We start from the raw sequence: 20,971 nt of genomic DNA, 5'->3' as shown, positions 1-20,971 counted from the left end.
TCGGGTTCGAATGAAAAATGATCAGAAATCGGATTTCAAAATCGATCCTGAAAAGTCAAGATCGGCTCAACCCTACATAGGACAGATGACAGCAAAGGACATTAATAATGGTAATGATACAGTGGTGTCAGGAGATCTCTCCCGCAGTTACAGTGTAGCAGATTGTAGCAGCTGTAGTTATTTTTGTGTCTTTTCCAGCAGCCTCATTGCCCCCTTCTCCATAGACTTCTATGTTTCTTTTATTCACCCATACTATTCATTTATGATTTTTTTTTAATTATTGGAAAAATGTTTTATCTAAAGAACGTCACAATTTTCTAACACTCCAAACAAATCTGGTACATTGGGTTATGCTTAATAAAGGCCATAGAGGGTAAAGCTGTTTTCAACATACACTAAAGTAAATAGCCATGTACTGCCCCTTAAGCCATGAAGTAAGCATACGATTATGGAAGTTTTGCCTGGAGTGTTCCTTTAAGTTTGTTGGCAGGTCTATTGAAATGAAGCCTGATCATTCATACAGAGACAAATATTATGCAACCCAATAACCAACACTCCATCCAGTCTATGTCTTATAATGAAGCTTCAGTTTACAGCAATATACCCTGGATAACTGTCAATATCCTGCTATACTTCTCTTATTGGAGTTGCTCCCCTTACAATAGAGTGATAGACCTGGAGGCCTAGAGGGAATTTCAGATTCATTACAGTTCACCTACAAGAGCTGTCTACAGATACGGAAAAAGGAGCCCAAAAAGTAATTTTCTTGGTCCGAGACTTGTTTGAAGATTACACTGTTGGAGTCTGTGGAATTCCTTGAAGTCTATGGATTCTCGCATTGTTGAGCACTGAAATTTGTTCAATGACCCCAAGATTCCCAACACGGGAATTCTGACAATATTCCGAACTAAAGGCCATAGAAATGAATGGGACTTTGCTGTCAACAGAACCCAGCGTATGAACCCAGCCCCGCAGATCAGTAGTTTAGGGTCACCTGAATCAAACTATACCTCGGCAATGGAGACACCAATTCACAAGGAGGAAACCTTGTTTGATTCAGGTGACCCTAAGCTATCTATCTTCTGAGCTGCGTTGATGTGGCTGGGATCTGGTGACCCTAACCTACTAATCTGAAGGGCAGGGTTGATGTGGGTGGGATCTGGTGACCCTAACCTACCTATCTGAGGGCAGGGTTGCAATGGCTGGGATCTGGTGACTCTAACCTACCTATCTGAGGGGCAGGGTTGAAATGGCTGGGATCTGGTGAACCTAAACTATCTATATGAGGGGCAGGGTTGATGTGGCTGGGATCTGGTGACCCTAACCTATCTATCTGAGGGGCAGGGTTGAAATGGCTGGGATCTGGTGACCCTAACCTATATATCTGAGGGGCAGGGTTGAAATGACTTGGATCTGGTGACCCTAACCTACCTATCTAAGGGGCAGGGTTGATGTGGCTGGGATCTGGTGAGCCTAACCTACCTATCTGCTGGGCTGGGTTGATATGGCTGGCATCTGGTGAGCCTAACCTACCAATCTAAAGGGCAGGGTTGATGTGGCTGGGATCTGGTGAACCTAACCTATCTATATGAGGGGCAGGGTTGAAATAACTTGGATCTGGTGACCCTAATCTACCTATCTAAGGGGCAGGGTTGATGTGGCTTGGATCTGGTGAGCCTAACCTACCTATCTGAGGGACAGGGTTGATATGGCTGGGATCTGGTGAGCCTAACCTACCTATCTGAGGGGCAGGGTTGATATGGCTGGGATCTGGTGAGCCTAACCTACCTATCTGAGGGACAGGGTTGATATGGCTGGGATCTGGTGAGCCTAACCTACCTATCTGAGGGGCAGGGTTGATATGGCTGGGATCTGGTGACCCTAACCTACCTATCTGAGGGACAGGGTTGATGTGGCTGGCATCTGGTGACTCTAACCTACCTATCTGAAGGGCAGGGTTGATGTGGCTGGCATCTGGTGACCCTAACCTACCTATCTGAGGGGCAGGGTTGATGTGGCTGGCATCTGGTGAGCCTAACCTACCCATCTGACGGGCAGGGTTGATATGGCTGGCATCTGGTGAGCCTAACCTACCCATCTGACGGGCAGGGTTGATATGGCTGGCATCTGGTGAGCCTAACCTACCTATCTTCTGGGCTGGGTTGATGTGGCTGAGATCTGGTTGCAGACTCCCTTTAAGGCTCCCTTTATTCTAATACCCATTACTAGAAATCATAGGAAACTCTCCAATAAGGCTAGGTTCACACTTGCACCAGGCTGACCCATGGTGGATCTGAACGACAGAAAGCCCATCTGCTAAATCAGTGTTTACCCACGAACACACCAGACATGTAGACTATAATGTTGGGTTTCTACCAATTTAATAGTGAAACTGGTAAAGAGAAAAGTCCTCTGTGCTCCGTCCTCCGATTCTTTTTCGGCAGAATCTGGAGATATGAACATAGCCATAGCGCTCTATCCTGTAGGCAGCTCCTTGCAGACATTTAAACATTTCTATAAGATTATTGCTATCATTCCCTCTTCTTTTACACACCTCCAGTTAGATCCAGCCGTGTACTCTATAGTCAATGGGTCCCAATTACGGGGTAGCAAATATAACTTGATTTAGCACCAGGACAATGACAATGTATCCAAATGCTCGGGAATTTTAATGAAATGTTATAAAATCCCTGTCGTTCCATAATGAAAGCATTGTTGCCTTTATTTCGCCTGGTCTATTGGTTGCGATTCCTCTGTGTACTTTGCAATTCTAATGTGTACCGAGCAAACACCAAGACATTACCCTACTAGGACCCTCAGGTTGATCTCACAACCCCCCCGTCTAACAGAGAGGCCTCGCACATGAGCCGTCTGAAGGTCACGACTGAAGTGAGGAGCGCCATGAAATAAGAGTGCAGGTTAGTTATTTTAAGGGATAGATCACAGGACATTATTTAAAACCATAGCATCATCTCTGTAATGGTTCCATGGGCCCAGAAAGAAAGGCGGCTTCACTTTTCATTTAGCCTTTGAAGCATATCTGACTGAATTCTTCAATTGTGCCCTTTGGGGATTCTCGGCACAGATCCTCATCTGACACAATAATAGCATAGCTCTTAGTTGGGTTTTAATATCGCGCTCTTTCAGTTCGTAATATTATTCCTGTTCTTTTTTATTTAGAGATAGATGGATATCAATTTATGCAGTAGAATTTTTTTTTAGATTATTATTTTTTTAACTACATTTTCGAATGATTTTATTTATTTTTTTTTTTTTGCATTTACCTTTTTTACTGATTTATTACAATATTTTACATTTTTGTGCTTCCGTTAAATGGGTTTTCCAAAATTAAAAAAAATAATTAAAAAAATAATAATAAAAAAAATAATAATAATAAAAAAATAAATAATAATAATAATAATAATAATAATAATAATAATAATAATAATATTAGATGAGATCCGAAGAGATCCCTGGGATCTGTGGGTTCAGGTCCATAGGGCTCCCCACCAGATAATACAATTGCAATTCACCGGCATCAGGTTCATGAATGGCATGTGACGGCTGAAACCAGTCATTGGTCGAACAATGGACGAAACATCATTACTTGTGTGGTATGGAATAGAGTCCCCAGATACCAGACTCATAGGTGGGATTTTTTTAGGCCTTTTGTATTCCTATCAGCAATTTTTTTGTGTGTCAATGTTGGAAACCCCTTTAAAGGAAACCTGTCAGGATGATTTGGGACACTGAACCACCCACAGATTAATGTGGACAGGGGGTTTAATATCACAAATAGTCCTGTTGTTCCGATGAGGGGCATTGGACTCATCTCCGGTGCTCATGGTACCTGTGCAGTTGTTTAGGAAGACCAAGGGAGTACACTTTGGTTTCACTGCGCATTCGCGGTAAAGCCTATGTTGACTTTCCCTAGCTTTACTGAAACACTGCACAGACACCGTGTATGCAAGGTAAGTATAAAGCTCTTTCATTTTCAATGCAGGCATGGACAGCTTTTGAACATGGCTATTTGAGGCACCTAAGCCCCCTGATCCAAACCACTTGTGAATGGTTTAGTATGTCAAATCACATCGATACTTATTTAGAGGTGAGTCGTGGTACCCTACTTAGTGATAAGTTGTGGTACCTGCACATTTGTTCAGTGTGAGACCAAGGAAATACACCTTGGTTTGACTACGCATGCGCGGTGAAGCCTATATTAACTTTCCCTGGCTTCACTGAACACCTGCGCAGGCATTATGTATGTAGGTAAGTATAAAGCTTTTTTATTTTCAATACAGCAATAGCAAGCTTTACAACAGGGTTATTTGAGCCACTAAACCTCCTGATCCATTAGGACCTATGGGTGGTTGAGCATGTCAAATCGCCTTGATATTTATTTAGAGATGAGACATGGCACCATACTTACTTAGACATGAGTCCAGTGATGGGTTGTGGCAACTGCGCACTTGTTAGACCAAGGAAATACACCTTTGTTTCATTGCGCATGCGCGGTAAAGACAATGTTGACTTTAACTGGCTTCACTGAACAACTGCACAGGTACCAGGTATGCAGATGCTAGGGAAATATAAAGCTTTTTCATTTTTAATGCAGGCATGGACAACTTTACAACAGGGCTATTTGAGCCTCTAAACCTCCTGATCCATAAGGAGGACCTGTGGGTGGTTTAGTATCCAATTATCAAATTGCCCGGACAGGTTCCCTTTAAAGAACACCCAGATGTATCTGTTTTAGCAGATAATTTTATTCGCCATGAAATAATACATTTCTTACAATGTTTCTCTGTTATTGCCTCTGACCAATATATGGAAAATTTGACAACTGGGTGTGGCCAATTGGGGGAGTCTCATAGAGTGTAACATGAATTTGTAGGAAGATCGGCTCAATACAGAGATCAAACAAAAGATGGGTAGGAAAATGGACACATCCTCTTTAAAGACATCTAATTTTGTAGCTAATACCATTACTAATATTGGCAATAGCAACAAAAATAGAAATTTTAAAAAAGAAGGGGAAAAAAATCTAAAGTTACGCTCCTTAAACAGCTGTAAACAAGCATCTGATCCGACTGGCAGTCAATGGCTTCCCCCGGAGACCGGAGTCATAGCCCCAGGTGTTAAATGTATCGCAGCAGCTTGATCTATCGACCAGGGTAAGAGGGTGCCGTGGCCGAAATGAAAATATATGAAAAATTAATGAAGTCCTGAGATTATTATTTATTTGCCTGGTCCAGGACTGGATTTAGCTTGAGCTATAGTGTTGAATATTTCCCTCGCAAACAAGGTTTCTGCTCAGAGGTCAGGAGGGGTTATCATAGAAAATGCATGGAGCAAAATAGAATTTGCACATTACTTTGTGCAGATGGATTGGTCAGCGCTCGCCTCTCACGGGAACCATTGATAGAATATATTGCCGGGGGTTTAGGGTTGTGTTTCCGTACAGTGCTTGGAGGGTGGGTGATGAAATTTGTTTAGATTTAGGATAGGCGATAGAGAGTGGCGAGAAGAATTTCAGATAAATATACAAATAAATAAATATAAAATTAAATAGATAAATAATGTATTTTAAATTATTTTATTTAATTATTTGGCCTTGCCCATATGGGGACAAATGGCAGAAACGGCATGGCTTGATCTTCAGATATCAGGATTGATTTTAAAATCCGATTTCTGATCATTTTCCAGCTGATCCCGATCGTGAAATTTACTCGATCGCCAATTGGAATCCGATCGATTGGAAAAGTAGCAACTATGTTAATACTCCAACACTGCAAGGCCACCATGATGTCCTATGTGGGTGATGTGTATGCATTCCCAATGGCAGTGTTGTCTAATAGATCCAAGTACTGTGGATGAGCCACAATCAAGTCAGCAATTGGGTTACGCTCTGCTCTTAAAGGGGATGTTCAGCGCTACAACATTGATGGACTATCTGACCATTCCTTAGAATAGACCATCAATATCAGATCAGTGGGGTATGAATTATGATATCTTGAAAAATCTGCTAATTTAAGGAGCAGTAACACTGCCAATGAGTCCTGTATCCTCTTTTATAAGTTACAGTGCCACATGTGTAATAGTGGCTGTGCCTGGTATTGCAGCTCATACCTTAGAATAGACTATAAATATCAGATCATTTGGATACATCCCTGAGCACCTCTGTACATTACTACCACCCCAATAAGTGCTGCCTCTTCATTATTTACCAGCTACAGCGCCATATGTGTAATAGTGGCTGTGCCTGGTATTGCAGCTCATACCTTAGAATAGACTATAAATATCAGATCATTTGGATACATCCCTGAGCACCTCTGTACATTACTACCACCCCAATAAGTGCTGCCTCTTCATTATTTACCAGCTACAGCGCCATATGTGTAATAGTGGCTGTGCCTGGTATTGCAGCTCATTCCTTAGAATAGACTATAAATATCAGATCAGTTGGATATATCCCTGAGCACCTCTGTACATCACTACCACCCCAATAAGTGCTGCCTCTTCATTATTTACCAGCTACAGCGCCATATGTGTAATAGTGGCTGTGTCTGGTACTGCAGCTCAGGGCAACTCTGTCCCTCAGTGAATGAGGGTGAGGCAATATCAGTATACAGAGGGTTATTGTAAGTGCCCCCATGTTTATCTGCAGAGTAATGGATGTACTATATGATGTACTTGAACTCTTCATAGTATATTCTGCCTATTCTATGGTTATGGCGCCATTGATGAATATTTACCTGCAATGACTACTAGGGGTAAATCATGGTTATTGCACATTGCATGGCTTAGTGACTATACCATGGCTCTCTTACCATCTCACTTGCCATATGAATTAGCTATGGCTTTACTATAGCATACACCAAGCCAATAAGTGGTTCAGGGACAACTTAGAGGATGCACAAAGCAAATTTGCCTTTAATTTCCCATTGACATATTTATATAGCGTTGACCAAAGTGTAATTATATTCACCTCAGCATTCCTTCATCACATTTCCGACTGTGCTGAGTTGAGGTGACCTTTGTAGAGTCTCTTTCGTAGAGTGATATAGTTAATGAGATCCAGCGACACCATGACCTCAACCCGCTCATGGCCCTGGCCTTCATCATCCATCTTCCAAGCCCCAAAGGTTACATGACAGCCCATGGAAACAGATAAAACAAGTGTGAATAAACAAATTCAAGAGCTTTCTGTCATGGCTGCCAACACAGAGAGGATTGTCTGAGTAAGACATCACAGGGACCGAGTGAATGAAGAGATTAGACAGCCCAGGTCACCATTAGAATATATAATAAAGATGGCGAGAGGGCTGCAGGGGAGAGGATCGAAAGAAGATTGCCCTTGTTGTTTCATGACTTCAAACTTGGTCCTGGGGAGGGGGGGGGGAGGTGGCTTGACCATTGTATCTTTGCAAAAGTGTCATACACAGTGGATAGATAGATAGATAGATAGATAGATAGATAGATAGATAGATAGATTCATTATGAACTATAGATATGAAATAAACCAATAAGAGATACGTGAAATATTTTATTGAAACAGATAGATCTATGGATAAAGATGTAGCAAAGTTTAAAGTGCAAGTGCAAAGTGCTGTAGCGTGAGAACTTACAACAAAAGCCATTGAAATGCCATTGAAACAGTCATGTTGAAGTTTTCTACATCTATAAATGGACAGATATCAAATAAGATAGAATAATAGATAGATGTAAAGGTAGATAGATGATTGATAGATAGATAGATAGATAGATAGATAGATAGATAGATGATAGATAGATAGATAGATAGATAGATAGATAGATAGGAGACAATTTACTTAGTAACTACTTCAGAGAAGTTGTTATATTTTATATAACCTATGTAACTGCCTGTTTTTGCATAGATAGATCGATAGATAGATCGATAGATAGATAGATAGATAGATAGATAATACATAGATAGAGACAATATGGCAGTTCAGTTACTTAGCTACTACTTCAGAGAAGTTGGTATACTTTATATAACCTATGTAACTGCCTGTTTTTGCATATGTAGATAAATAGAGAGATAGATAATACATAGCTAGATATGAGATAGATAGATAGATAGATAGATAGATAGATAGATAGATAGATAGATAGATATGAGACAATATGGCAGTTCAATTACTTAGTTACTACTTCAAAGAAGTTGGTATACTGTATGTAACCTATGTAACTGTCTGTTTTTCCATAGATAGATAATAAATAGATAGATAGATAGATAGATAGATAGGAGATAGATAGATAGATAGATAGATAGATAGATAGATAGGAGATAGATAGATAGATAGATAGATAGATAGATGATAAATAAATAGATAGATAGATAGATAGATAGATAGATAGATAGATAGGAGATAGATAGATAGATAGATAGATAGATAGATAGGAGATAGATAGATAGATAGATAGATAATAAATAGATAGATAGATAGATAGATAGATGATAGATAGATAGATAGATGATAAATAGATAGATAGATAGATAGATAGATAGATAGATATGAGACAATATAGTAATGCAGTTACTTCGCTACTACTTCAGAGAAGTTGGTATACTTTATATAACCTATGTAACTCTTGAACTGCTATTGATTTATACGGCTTTTGCTGCTCCAAAAATTAGACAATTATATAGTAAGCGTTACAATGGCGCTCAGACCTTCTGCCGAACATTTCTGTAGGATGTGTTCTTGTAGACAAAATATTGCTTTAATTTCATCATATAGTCTTTTGTTAGTTTGGCTTCTGGCTGTAATTCGTCATATATAAGCTTTCCGCCGGTGATTGTGACATAACCATACACACACCGCTCGGCAGGAACACTGCCCGCCTTTGTCTGCCCACCACCACGGCGGGGTAAATGAAAGCTCTTTTTCAAAGTAATCCAATCTTTTTAAAAATTGTATTCAGCTAATAAAGTTATTATTTGTAATTGTGAGATTTATGGGCCGGCTCGGAGATTGCCTTGGTTTATAGGTGACAGACGGGGGATAACATGATTATATGGGGAATTACATTGATTTATTACTGTTAATGGGAATAAGCATGAAAGACCTTTCCAAATGTTGTAGACCTGAACTATATGAAGCGAGCGAGGCTTCCTCACCTCATGTAGGCCTGGCTTTCCTAACATGTTATGATGGAGGAGTCTAAGAACATGTTGGCACCACGTAAGTCACACTACTAAAATAAATGCTACAGTAAGTGCTAGTCATTATTAGCGTCATTTATATCATTATTAGTTTATGCTCATGAATATGCATGAGTATGGACTGTTGACTCGTAGACTCAGATACATTACTTATCTCTGTTTCTTCTATTAGTAAATTAGGATGATGGGAAGAATATGCAAATGTGTCTTCCATGATGTAAATAGGAAGACAGTGCCTCAGTCATGCAGCCCAATAGAGGGCGCTCCCTTTAACATCATGCCTTCCCAGAGGCCTTTGCTGCAATGATGTGGGATTTTACCAAGTACAGTCTCTCAATGAGAACAGCTGTTTCAATCTATTTGGATCTCTTCAGCCCAGCGTAGAGAAGACTGACTTGGCAGAGGTGAGAGGCTTCTAGACAGGGTTAAGGGGATATCGTCACTCCTTAGGGAGAGACCACCATGTAGGTGTGTGGAGTCTTATTAAGCCATAGACATTCCACTGTGAGGGATCATGGGAAAAATATGCAAATGTGTCTTCCATGATGTAAATAGGGCTGCATGACTGAGGCACTGTCTTCCTATTTACATCATGGAAGACAGATTTGCATCACAGTGGAATGTCTATGACTTAATAAGACTCCACACACCTACATGGTGGTCTCTCCCTAAGGAGTGATGATATCCCCTTAAATTAGGATGAAAATACATACAGTATTTGTCAGTAAATTTCAAGGACATGCGTAGAAATCCAAGTCTTCACAATGGTTGGCTATTAGGAATCATCATGGCAGAAGATATTCCATAAGTGGTGGTGCAGGATGACCATCGTCCCCCCCCAAAAAAATAAAAAATTGGATTACTTGCTCAATAGAGTAGGAAGGACACATCTCTAGTTCCTAAACATTGACTAGAAGAACTAAAGTGAAAAATAAAAATCAGGCCCTTTTCAATGGATTACAAGACCAATGCATAATGCTGGTGGTTCCCAAGATCATTTTGTATCTTCAAGGTCTCATAAAGCCAGAAGTTCCTGTGACCAATATACCGATACCAAGACCAATGCACTAACTTGATGGCTCCCAAGACAAGTGCACACCTTCAGTGGCTCACAAGACCAATACACACCACTACAAGTTCTTGTGTGACCATACCAAGACCAATGGATTACCATAGTGGCTCACAAGACCAATACACGCCACAAGAAGTTCTTGTGTGGACAGAAAACCTACACCAAGACCAATGCACTACTTGGTGGCTCCCAAGACCAATAAACACCACTAGAAGTTCTTGTGTGGCCAAAGTAACTAAACCAAGACCATTGCACTAGTTAGGTGGCCCACGAGTACAATACAAACCACTAAAAGTTCCTTCGGCCAGTGTATCAATACCAAGACCAATGCACTAACACCATGTTACCCCTTTAAGTGTACTCAAAACCAATGCAATACCTCTGAAGACCAGTACACACTTCAAAGGTTCCCAAGACCAATGACTCCTTTCAATGACTCCTAAGATCACTCCTTAGAGAATATCAGAACCACTGCATTTCTTAAATGGTTCCCAAGACCAGTTCATCCCCTTTTGGAGCTTCTAAGATCAATACACCCTCCAGTGTACAACCCTTCTGTGGGTTTCCAAGAGCAGTTACACCTTTAAACAATACCAAGAGCAATGCCCCCCTTTCAATGTCACTTAGGAACATTGAATTGTCTAACACACCCCATTCAATGGCTCTTGAGATTAGTGTACCCCTTCAGTGGCTCCTATGCACCTGCCCTTGGCTACCTACCAAATCAGCCACCTTAGGGAATGCCCAAATTCTACCGTAACCTCAACCAATAAGGTGAAACATTTGCGCAATAGCTACCATGATCGGAGTGCTACTAGTGTCTTAGACTGTTTAGAGTGTTGTTTGATGAATTACTACTCGTAGGACTCGGTGTTCATGCGATTTTTTTTTTATATATGGACGTTCCTCTACTCTTAATATGTGTCACGCAGAAATTCTACAGGACGCCTATGGCCTATGTTTCACTGAACAGATCAAGTGAATGTAGCAATGCTAATATATACAGCTTTCTTGGAATTTCACGTTATGTTTTGGTCTTTTGAGGACATCTCTACTATTGTTGTAGTGTTGGCACTTTCCCAGTCTATCTTTTATAAAGCTTGGCTTAAGTAAGAAGGCACAGATCATGCTGGGTTACTGTTGGCTACTAGCAGGCGGCGTGTTATTTGACAGAACATAATTTAGTGAGTGTTATCCTGAGTCAGAATGGTATGTGTTTCATAACTGCGAGTGCCAGCCAGGAGCGGGTCCCACTTAATCACACAGTGTGTCTTGTTAGCGTATGGCGGTAGACAGTAGAGAGTCACTAGATGCCAGTTCTACGTTATGGAACGCAGTGCTAAAAGTAAACTCTGGCAATGTGTCTAGGGCGAATCATGAGCGTTGTTTAAAAAAATTGTCATCAGTAGGGGATCTGTCGGGGTCCGACACCGATCCACTGCATAGCAGTGGTCCCAGTGAACTGCAGTGTCACTCATATTACTTGCACTATCCATCCACTAGTAGCTTCCGGCGCTTAGAGATTGCTAGAACAGACGAAAAGTGTAAAGTCTGGGTGTCGGACCGTAACAGATCGCATCCTGATGACCTGGCCTGTGGTTAGATCATCAGTAGGAAAATTTGATTTAATGCCAGGACAACCCCTTTATACTGGTTCTGGTGACAGTAACCTATCTATCTGCAGGGCTGGGGTGATATGCTGGTTCTGGTGACAGTAACCTATCTATCTGCAGGGCTGGGGTGATATGCTGGGTCTGGTGACACTAACCTATCTATCTGCAGGGCTGGGGTAATATGCTGGTTCTGGTGACAGTAACCTATCTATCTGCAGGGCTGGGGTGATATGCTGGTCCTGGTGACACTAACCTATCTATCTGCAGGACTGGGGTGATATGCTGGTTCTGGTGACAGTAACCTATCTATCTGCAGGACTGGGGTGATATGCTGGTTCTGGTGACACTAACCTATCTATCTGCAGGGCTGGGGTGATATGCTGGGTCTGGTGACAGTAACCTATCTATCTGCAGGGCTGGGGTGATATGCTGGGTCTGGTGACACTAACCTATCTATCTGCAGGGCTGGGGTGATATGCTGGGTCTGGTGACAGTAACCTATCTATCTGCAGGACTGGGGTGATATGCTGGTTCTGGTGACACTAACCTATCTATCTTCAGGGCTGGGGTGATATGCTGGGTCTGGTGACAGTAACCTATCTATCTGCAGGGCTGGGGTGATATGCTGGTTCTGGTGACAGTAACCTATCTATCTGCAGGGCTGGGGTGATATGCTGGTTCTGGTGACAGTAACCTATCTATCTGCAGGGCTGGGGTGATATGCTTGTTCTGGTGACAGTAACCTATCTATCTGCAGGGCTAGGGTGATATGCTGGGACTGGTGACACTAACCTATCTATCTGCAGGGCTGGGGTGATATGCTGGTTCTGGTGACACTAACCTATCTATCTGCAGGGCTGGGGTGATATGCTGGGTCTGGTGACAGTAACCTATCTATCTGCGGGGCTGGGGTGATATGCTGGTTCTGGTGACAGTAACCTATCTATCTGCAGGGCTGGGGTGATATGCTGGTTCTGGTGACACTAACCTATCTATCTGCAGGGCTGGGGTGATATGCTGGGTCTGGTGACAGTAACCTATCTATCTGCGGGGCTGGGGTGATATACTGGGTCTGGTGACAGTAACCTATCTATCTGCAGGGCTGGGGTGATATGCTGGTTCTGGTGACAGTAACCTATCTATCTGCAGGGCTGGGGTGATATGCTGGTTCTGGTGACACTAACCTATCTATCTGCAGGGCTGGGGTGATATGCTGGGTCTGGTGACAGTAACCTATCTATCTGCGGGGCTGGGGTGATATACTGGGTCTGGTGACAGTAACCTATCTATCTGCAGGGCTAGGGTGATATGCTGGGACTGGTGACAGTAACCTATCTATCTGCAGGGCTGGGGTGATATGCTGGTTCTGGTGACACTAACCTATCTATCTGCAGGGCTGGGGTGATATGCTGGGTCTGGTGACAGTAACCTATCTATCTGCGGGGCTGGGGTGATATACTGGGTCTGGTGAAAGTAACCTATCTATCTGCAGGGCTAGGGTGATATGCTGGGACTGGTGACACTAACCTATCTATCTGCAGGGCTGGGGTGATATGCTGGTTCTGGTGACACTAACCTATCTATCTGCAGGGCTGGGGTGATATGCTGGTTCTGGTGACAGTAACCTATCTATCTGCAGGGCTGGGGTGATATGCTGGGGTCTGGTTAGAGACTCCCTTTATAGTCAGCACATCTACAGTACATGTAACTGAAACATTAGTCTTTACTGTGAACTGTATTGGACAATTATCCTGCGATACAGACAGACACAAGTTATACAAGCAGTGCACAGATATGTGGCTGAAGTGCTGATCTCCAAGAATAGAACCATAATAGTGTTTTAACAGCAGTCAGTATTCACAGGTCAGATACTAACGAAATCATATCATCCGGTAGACTCTGAATAGCTTTCCGAGAAGGTGTCGGCTTGAACATAGCTTTGAATAGCCACCACTCTCTTCTGGCAGCCGCTTATAACCTCTTGTAATGTTATTTGTGTAGTCACTTTTTTGTCTATTTTGGATAATAAAGTGCAGAAAATCTCCCTCTATAAACATATAATCATACACTGCCAAACAGGAATTCCAGATGGATGAATGGACATGGAGAGTCATGGACATGGTAACGACAAATACTGATATACTGCACCTTGGGTTGATTCTACATGTAGTGTATTGGATCATTTTGTCACAGTGTTTCAGGCATATAGTATGACCATATAGTGTCCTGATGTGCACTAAGACACCCCAAATTAGAACCTTACATGTGCATGCCATTTTTTCCCACAAATTTTATGGAATTTAAGAATAATAATCATGTTCCATTATGTGCTGTATAATGAAGGTATTCCCCACTAGGTGTACCTCTTCGAGGATGATATACAGAGTGTATATAACTCATAAATTTGTATAGAGACAGATCTATCAGCGCTATAATATGGACCTGACTCTAAATAATGTACATGGAGTGCCTATGGCTTTATAGTATGGACATAGAGTGTCTGTAATATAGCTGTGGCTCCATAGTACAGAAGCATAGGTGGCCTATGATGCCATGGACATAAAGTGCCTATAGTACAAATATGGCATACCTATGGATCCTAGTAATGAACATAGACTGTGTGTGGGGTGGACCATAAGTGCTTGTGACTCTGTAATATGGGTATGGAAATCATGCCATTCCGTTCGGCGATCAAGTAACATAAAGTAGCTAGGGTTGAGCGATCGGGATCGGGAAAGATCGGATCCCGATTGGCGATCGAGTAAATTTCACGATCGGGATCGGCTGTAAAATGATTGAAAATCGAATTGTAAAAACGATCCTGAAATCTCAAGATTGGCTCAACCCAACTACATAAACATAAAGTAACTAGGGTTGAGCGAAAGGGATCGGGAAAGATCGGATTCCGTTCAGCGATCGAGTAATTTTCACGCTCGGGATCGGCTGGAAAATGGTCGAAAATCGGATTTTAAAAACAATCCTGTAATCTCAAAATCGGCTCAACCCTACTCCATAAAGTTAAAGTACCTAGGGTTGAGTGATCAGGATCGGGAAAGATCGGATCCCAATCGGCGATCGAGTAAATTTCACGATCGGGATCAGTTGGAAAATGATCGAAAATCGGATTTTAAAAACGATCCTGAAATCTTAAGATTGGCTCAACCCTACTCCAAAAACATAAAGTAACTAGGGTTGAGCGTTTTGAAAATCTAATTTTCGATCATTTTCCAGCCGATCTCGATCGTAAAATTTACTCGATCACCAATCGGGATCGATCTTTCTGAATCCCGATCGGTGATCGAGTAAATTTCACGATCGGGATCGGCTGGAAACTGATCAAAAATCGGATTTTAAAAATGATCCTGAAATCTCAAGATCGTCTCAACATCTCTAAAACATTGAGGGTCCCTTTTTTTCAGAAATCAGACTCCCAGTTTCCCTACATAATTGCCATAGAGGCCTAATGCGTTTTCCACACTTAGCTTCACAGGGATTCTGAAGATCAAAGACGCGACCCGCTTACCGAGAACCCTCAAAAGATAATTTAATAACAATTAAGAGCCCGGAGACAAAAGCAAATGACAGCACCAAATGTGGCTGTTAATTTCTCTCCCTAACGGGCAAACTAGACTCGCTCCTCCGCCAGCGCTCATAACCCTTAATAAGTCACTTTACTCGATTAAGAGAAATTGATTTTTTTTCCCTTCCAATATGGATCCTGGAGATTGTGATAAATGTTGGCCTGGTGCAGCCTTTACTTTCTCCCTGCCAGCCTTCATTTGTTGTCGAGGCAGCAGGTGAAGGGGTTGGAGAAATGACGCGGTGTCATCATCTGAAGTTGTTGTCAACACTCGGACAGATGCGGAATTGAGTAGTTTAAGTGGATCAGCCGAGCAGCCAGTGGTAAGAGACTCACACAGCAATTATATAGACCTGACACTGGGGCCGACTTACACACAGGAAGCCGCCATGTCATCTCGTGTAACTGCATCCGAGGTGGGTATGTAACACTTGTGGGATGAGAGGTGCAGTGATGAAAACAGGTTGTGCGGCCTGTTATGTGTATGGCCGTAATACTAGACCTTCACAGTAAGTGAGGATGATGTTTCACTGCTGTCTCTATATAGCATGCAGTTGTGCAAGACACATTACAATACAGCTGGACATTCACAAGAAATAGGTGGTGACCCAACCATCGTCCTCCCACATCCATTGATGTACATGTTTTGGTATATTAGATAGAAATGACACTAGTGACATCACAAACCTCCATAGGATGAGCCACGATACCCTTGTATTATGGTACTATAATATATCAGGTGTGAATCCGCCCTAACAAGTAACTCCTTCCATGGTATAACACTTAGGACCAACCAATGTTCCACCTCTACATGTACAGCAATATACAATGTGCATTACCATTGGTTACATAGCACATCGGGACCATGGTCACAAATGAATATAATATTGATACAACAGGGGGCGCTAACCTGTCCTGGGTAGAGAGTAGGGACTCCAAACATGGCCGTCTACGGTTGCCTACCTAAGGAGGTTAACATTCATTTTGTTACAATTGTTTTTCAAGTCAAGTTCCCCCTATTCTAGTAGATTATATAGGAGTATTCCTAACACTTGGGTGCACATAAAAAAAAAATAGGACACTACAGACATGAAATATGCCCTATGGGTAGGCAATAGAGGACAGCAATGTCACCCAATATAAGCAGTGGACAATGTAGGTGTTTACATTGGCACAACAAATCTCCAGAATACGTCCTTTCCTTACCAGAGATACACTAAAGACACTTATTGTCTCTCTGATTCATTCTCGCCTTGACTACTGTAACTCCTTACTAATCGCTCTTCCCCTCACTAAACTCTCCCCTCTACCATCTATTCTGAATGCAGCGGCCAGGCTCATCTATCAGGCTAGACGCTACAGCGAGGCCTCTGGTCTGTGCCAGTCATTACATTACATTATTCATTATAGAATAAAATATAAAGTTATTACTCTCATCCACCAGGCTCTCCATAATGCCGCACCTCCTTACATGTCCTCCCCCATCTCTTGGTCTACCGCCCAACCCGTGCTCTCCGCTCACTCAATGACCTAACACTCACATCCTCTATTATCAGAACCTCCCACGCTCGTATACAAGACTTCTCCCGAGCTGCACCACTTCTCTGGAATGCTCTACCCCGGACAATCAGATTAACTCCCAATTTCTACAGCTTCAAACGCAAACTAAAGACACATCTTATCAGACAGGCCTATCACAATGTCTAACGTAAACCCTTCTGTACTATAATTAGAATCCCTATAATCTAACCCTCCTCTGTCCCTGCTCCCACATTTCCCCACATGATATGATGTCATCTCAGGATAACTTTATATGTCCAAGCTCCATCCACATGTTACAGGACACAACTGGTGACGGCTCATACAGTTTTATGTTTGTGTAATGACAGTCACCTCTATTACAAAAGTGTCTGACCCCTGTATAAGCAATGCCGCCCCTGCTACCTCTTGTGTCACCCCCTCTACCTCATAGATTGTAAGCTCTTGCGAACAGGGCCCTCAGTCCCATTGTGTGAAATGACTTTCTTTGTAATGTATCTTTCTGTCTGTATTTGAACCCTAAAAATTGTACAGCGCTGCGGAATATGTTGGCGCTATAGAAATAAAATTTATTATTATTATTATTATTATTATTATTATTATTATTTGGTTTCACCACCCCTAGCGGCTAACTTGAGCTCATCACCTCTCCAAAGACACAATCATATGTAGGATCTTTACAGCCATGTCAATAATATATCACCAGAAACAATGTAACATCTATCCATTAATATAGATAAAACACAAATGTAACACAACGCGAAGCGCCCTCAGATAAATATGTTAAAGTCGCCAGCGATTAAGTGTTGGCCATCCCCATAAATCTCATTAAAATACCAAATTAAAGTGAATATGATGCCAGCCCCAGAAACCAGGAACGCCTTATACATTAAACAGGCTGCCGAATGCAACAGGGAAATGATGAACATTCGCCCCCCGCAGAGACAAGACTGAATGTGCCATTGACAGATTTACTCTCCTAAAAATATTTGGTATAAAAGCATTAAATAACTATGAATGAAATACTGGAGCCAATTTATATTTTCAGATCATGAAGCATCATGCGACTTTGCTACTGAACAGATGGCATTGTTCCTTTGTTGCTAAACTCCACCATCTGATACTTTGTAGGTTTTTTTTTTTTTTCATTTTTCTTGTGTAGATAATTATGAGCAAAGGTCAATCATTGCCCGATCAGCGCAGATCCTAAATGCATCAGATGGCAATTGCCAGGCTCAGAATGACAGGCTTGTCAAATTTACTAGACTTAAATATTGCTTTACTTTCTCCTGGCGTCTCACATGGAGAAAATGAGTCCGGCGTTTTATTCATAAGTTCAGCTGCCATATGTGACTTTATACAGTTATTGCGCTTGTTCTAGGCTGTTCTGTTGGTTTACTGGGAGTGAAATTGGGGAATATTAGATGTTCAGACACATGATGGATGGATGGATGGATAGATAGATAGATAGATAGATAGATAGATAGATAGATAGATAGATAGATAGATAGATAGATAGATAGGAGATAGATAGATAGATAGGAGATAGATAGATAAATAGATAAATAGATCGATTGATCGATCGATAGAAGATAGATGGATAGATAGATAGATACAGTAGATAGATAGGAGATAGATAGATAGATAGATAGATAGATAGATAGATAGGAGATAGATAGATAGATAGATAGATAGAAGATAGATAGATAGATAGATAGATAGATAGATAGATAGTAGATAGATAGATAGATAGATAGATAGATAGATAGATAGGAGATAGATAGATAGATAGATAGATAGATAGATAGAAGATAGATAGATAGATAGATAGATAGATAGATAGATAGATAGGAGATAGATAGATAGATAGGTAGATAGATAGATAGATAGATAGATAGATAGATAGATAGATAGATAGATAGATACAGTAGATAGATAGGAGATAGATAGATAGATAGATAGATAGATAGATAGATAGATAGATAGATAGATAGGAGATAGATAGATAGATAGATAGATAGATAGATAGAAGATAGATAGATAGATAGATAGATAGATAGATAGATAGTAGATAGATAGATAGATAGATAGATAGATAGATAGATAGGAGATAGATAGATAGATAGATAGATAGATAGATGATAGATAGATAGATAGATAGATAGATAGATAGGAGATAGATAGATAGATAGATAGATAGATAGGAGATAGATAGATAGGTAGATAGATAGATAGATAGATAGATAGATAGATAGATATTTAGTGAAGGAGAATATGTATTATAACACATTTCTATAAGGTCATTTAGGAGAAAAACAGAGTCGTTTTCTGTAATAAGTTTCTTTGTTTTTTCCCCCAAGGCAACTTCTTGGAATGTACAGTAGGAGCAGCGTGAAGGAAATAGGTTATTTGCAGGGACTCATAACACTGCGCAGACTTCACATCATATTTTTCACCACCACTTGAAATAAAAATAGGGAAAAGCTTGCCAGAGACAAAACCACCGAACCCAACAATGTCTGTAGTATAAACCACATTTCTTATCCTGGGGTTCTCTCAGGCTCATACCAATTTTTTATACGACTTCTAGGTCTCACATTTCACATAACCTGGACACAAATCCCAAACCACCAGGACAACCAGCCATACTATTGTACTAGGGCCGGTCCGGGGCATATCACATAGTGCCATAAATAGATTGTATCCATCGAATTCTCCCACTGGGACTTACAATCTAATTCTCATGGCAAATTCTCCATTAGACATGTATGCAGTGACCAGGGCAAGTATTCATGGAAAGCCCAATGGAGGAAACCCAAGAAACCAAAAAGGAAGTCTAAACACATTTGTGTCCTAGACTTCAGTAACAAAATATCAAAGGCTAAACAAGGCTACAAGTTCTTTGTTCTTTTGCAAACATTTCCGTGGGGTGTGAGGTCGCACGTTCAATTCCTTCTATGTAGGAGCTACTGTATGGGCATCAACATTTTGCTCAATTCTTGATGGACAAATCTCTGTCCTCAGTTTCCGAGGATGTCGATAACATTTTGCAGTCCCCAGATTTATGACCTATTGTAAACAGTGGATATTCTGCCCACATGTACATCTTTGATAAGAGTCTAATTGGTTCGTGGTGACCTTTCTATGGGTAATTCATGGTGGAAGATTAGAAAGGAGCCCGCAAAGTGACAGCTGTGGGACAATAATATATTCGATGGACTCTGCTGAGAACTGGGAGATGTAACCTGTGATAAATTAGCAAAAAGGATAAAAAGGATTACATAGAACATTGTTCCTTTTCTTCCAGGCTGTTGTTCAGACTGTCACACATGTCATTCTTCCCCCTTTATAATACAGCAAGTAGTAAAATTCACATTATAGCGCTACGGTCAGCTAACTGGCAGAATGTACAAAGCGCACACATATAAAAATATATACAAAGTGAATATTACAAAGGCAAAGAAGAACAAGTTTGAGAATTCTAAAGGGGTCTTTGAAATTCTTTGACTTGTCCATTAGATATGGTGGGTTTTTGGTGGGTAGGGGAGCTGAGACCCTCATTGCAGGGGTCTTGGTACACCAAGCAGACTCTGACTTGTTAAAGGGGTGATCCAAGTCATTTTTCCCATGCAGAGGTTTAAAATAAGAAAATGTCTATACTCACCTCTCTACTAGACCAGGGATACAGCGGAGAGTCTCTATTTGGGTCCCCGATATCCCTGACCTTTGGCCTGTTGAGCAGTGATAGCCATGGATCGGTGAACAGAAGGACGGGAAACGGAACAGACACATCCTGATGGATCCTGAGACAAATGGAGAGGTGAGTATAGAAATTTTGTTATTGCATGGGGGAATGAAGAACTTGGAACATCCCTTTAAGTTTAATATCTTAACATGGCCGTATACATTAGATTGATGTTTCAGAGACACTGGTTGACCATCTAATGGGTATAGGGTGACACCAAGGGAAAGAAGAA

The 20,971-nt window shown here is 41.3% G+C and overlaps 1 protein-coding gene across 17 annotated transcripts in view; it reads left to right on the top strand.

Moving 5' to 3' along the window:
• The window catches only part of ROBO2 (roundabout guidance receptor 2), an 878,643-nt gene that overhangs the window by 487,360 nt on the left and 370,312 nt on the right, over positions 1 to 20,971 (top strand). The gene's annotated exons all lie outside the window — the stretch shown is intronic.

Source organism: Leptodactylus fuscus, chromosome 2, assembly GCF_031893055.1.
Source record: "Leptodactylus fuscus isolate aLepFus1 chromosome 2, aLepFus1.hap2, whole genome shotgun sequence".
NCBI classification, from domain to species: domain Eukaryota; kingdom Metazoa; phylum Chordata; class Amphibia; order Anura; family Leptodactylidae; genus Leptodactylus; species Leptodactylus fuscus.
The sequence above is the reverse complement of the archived record's forward strand: the minus strand, read 5'-3'. Positions and strand labels throughout refer to the sequence as shown.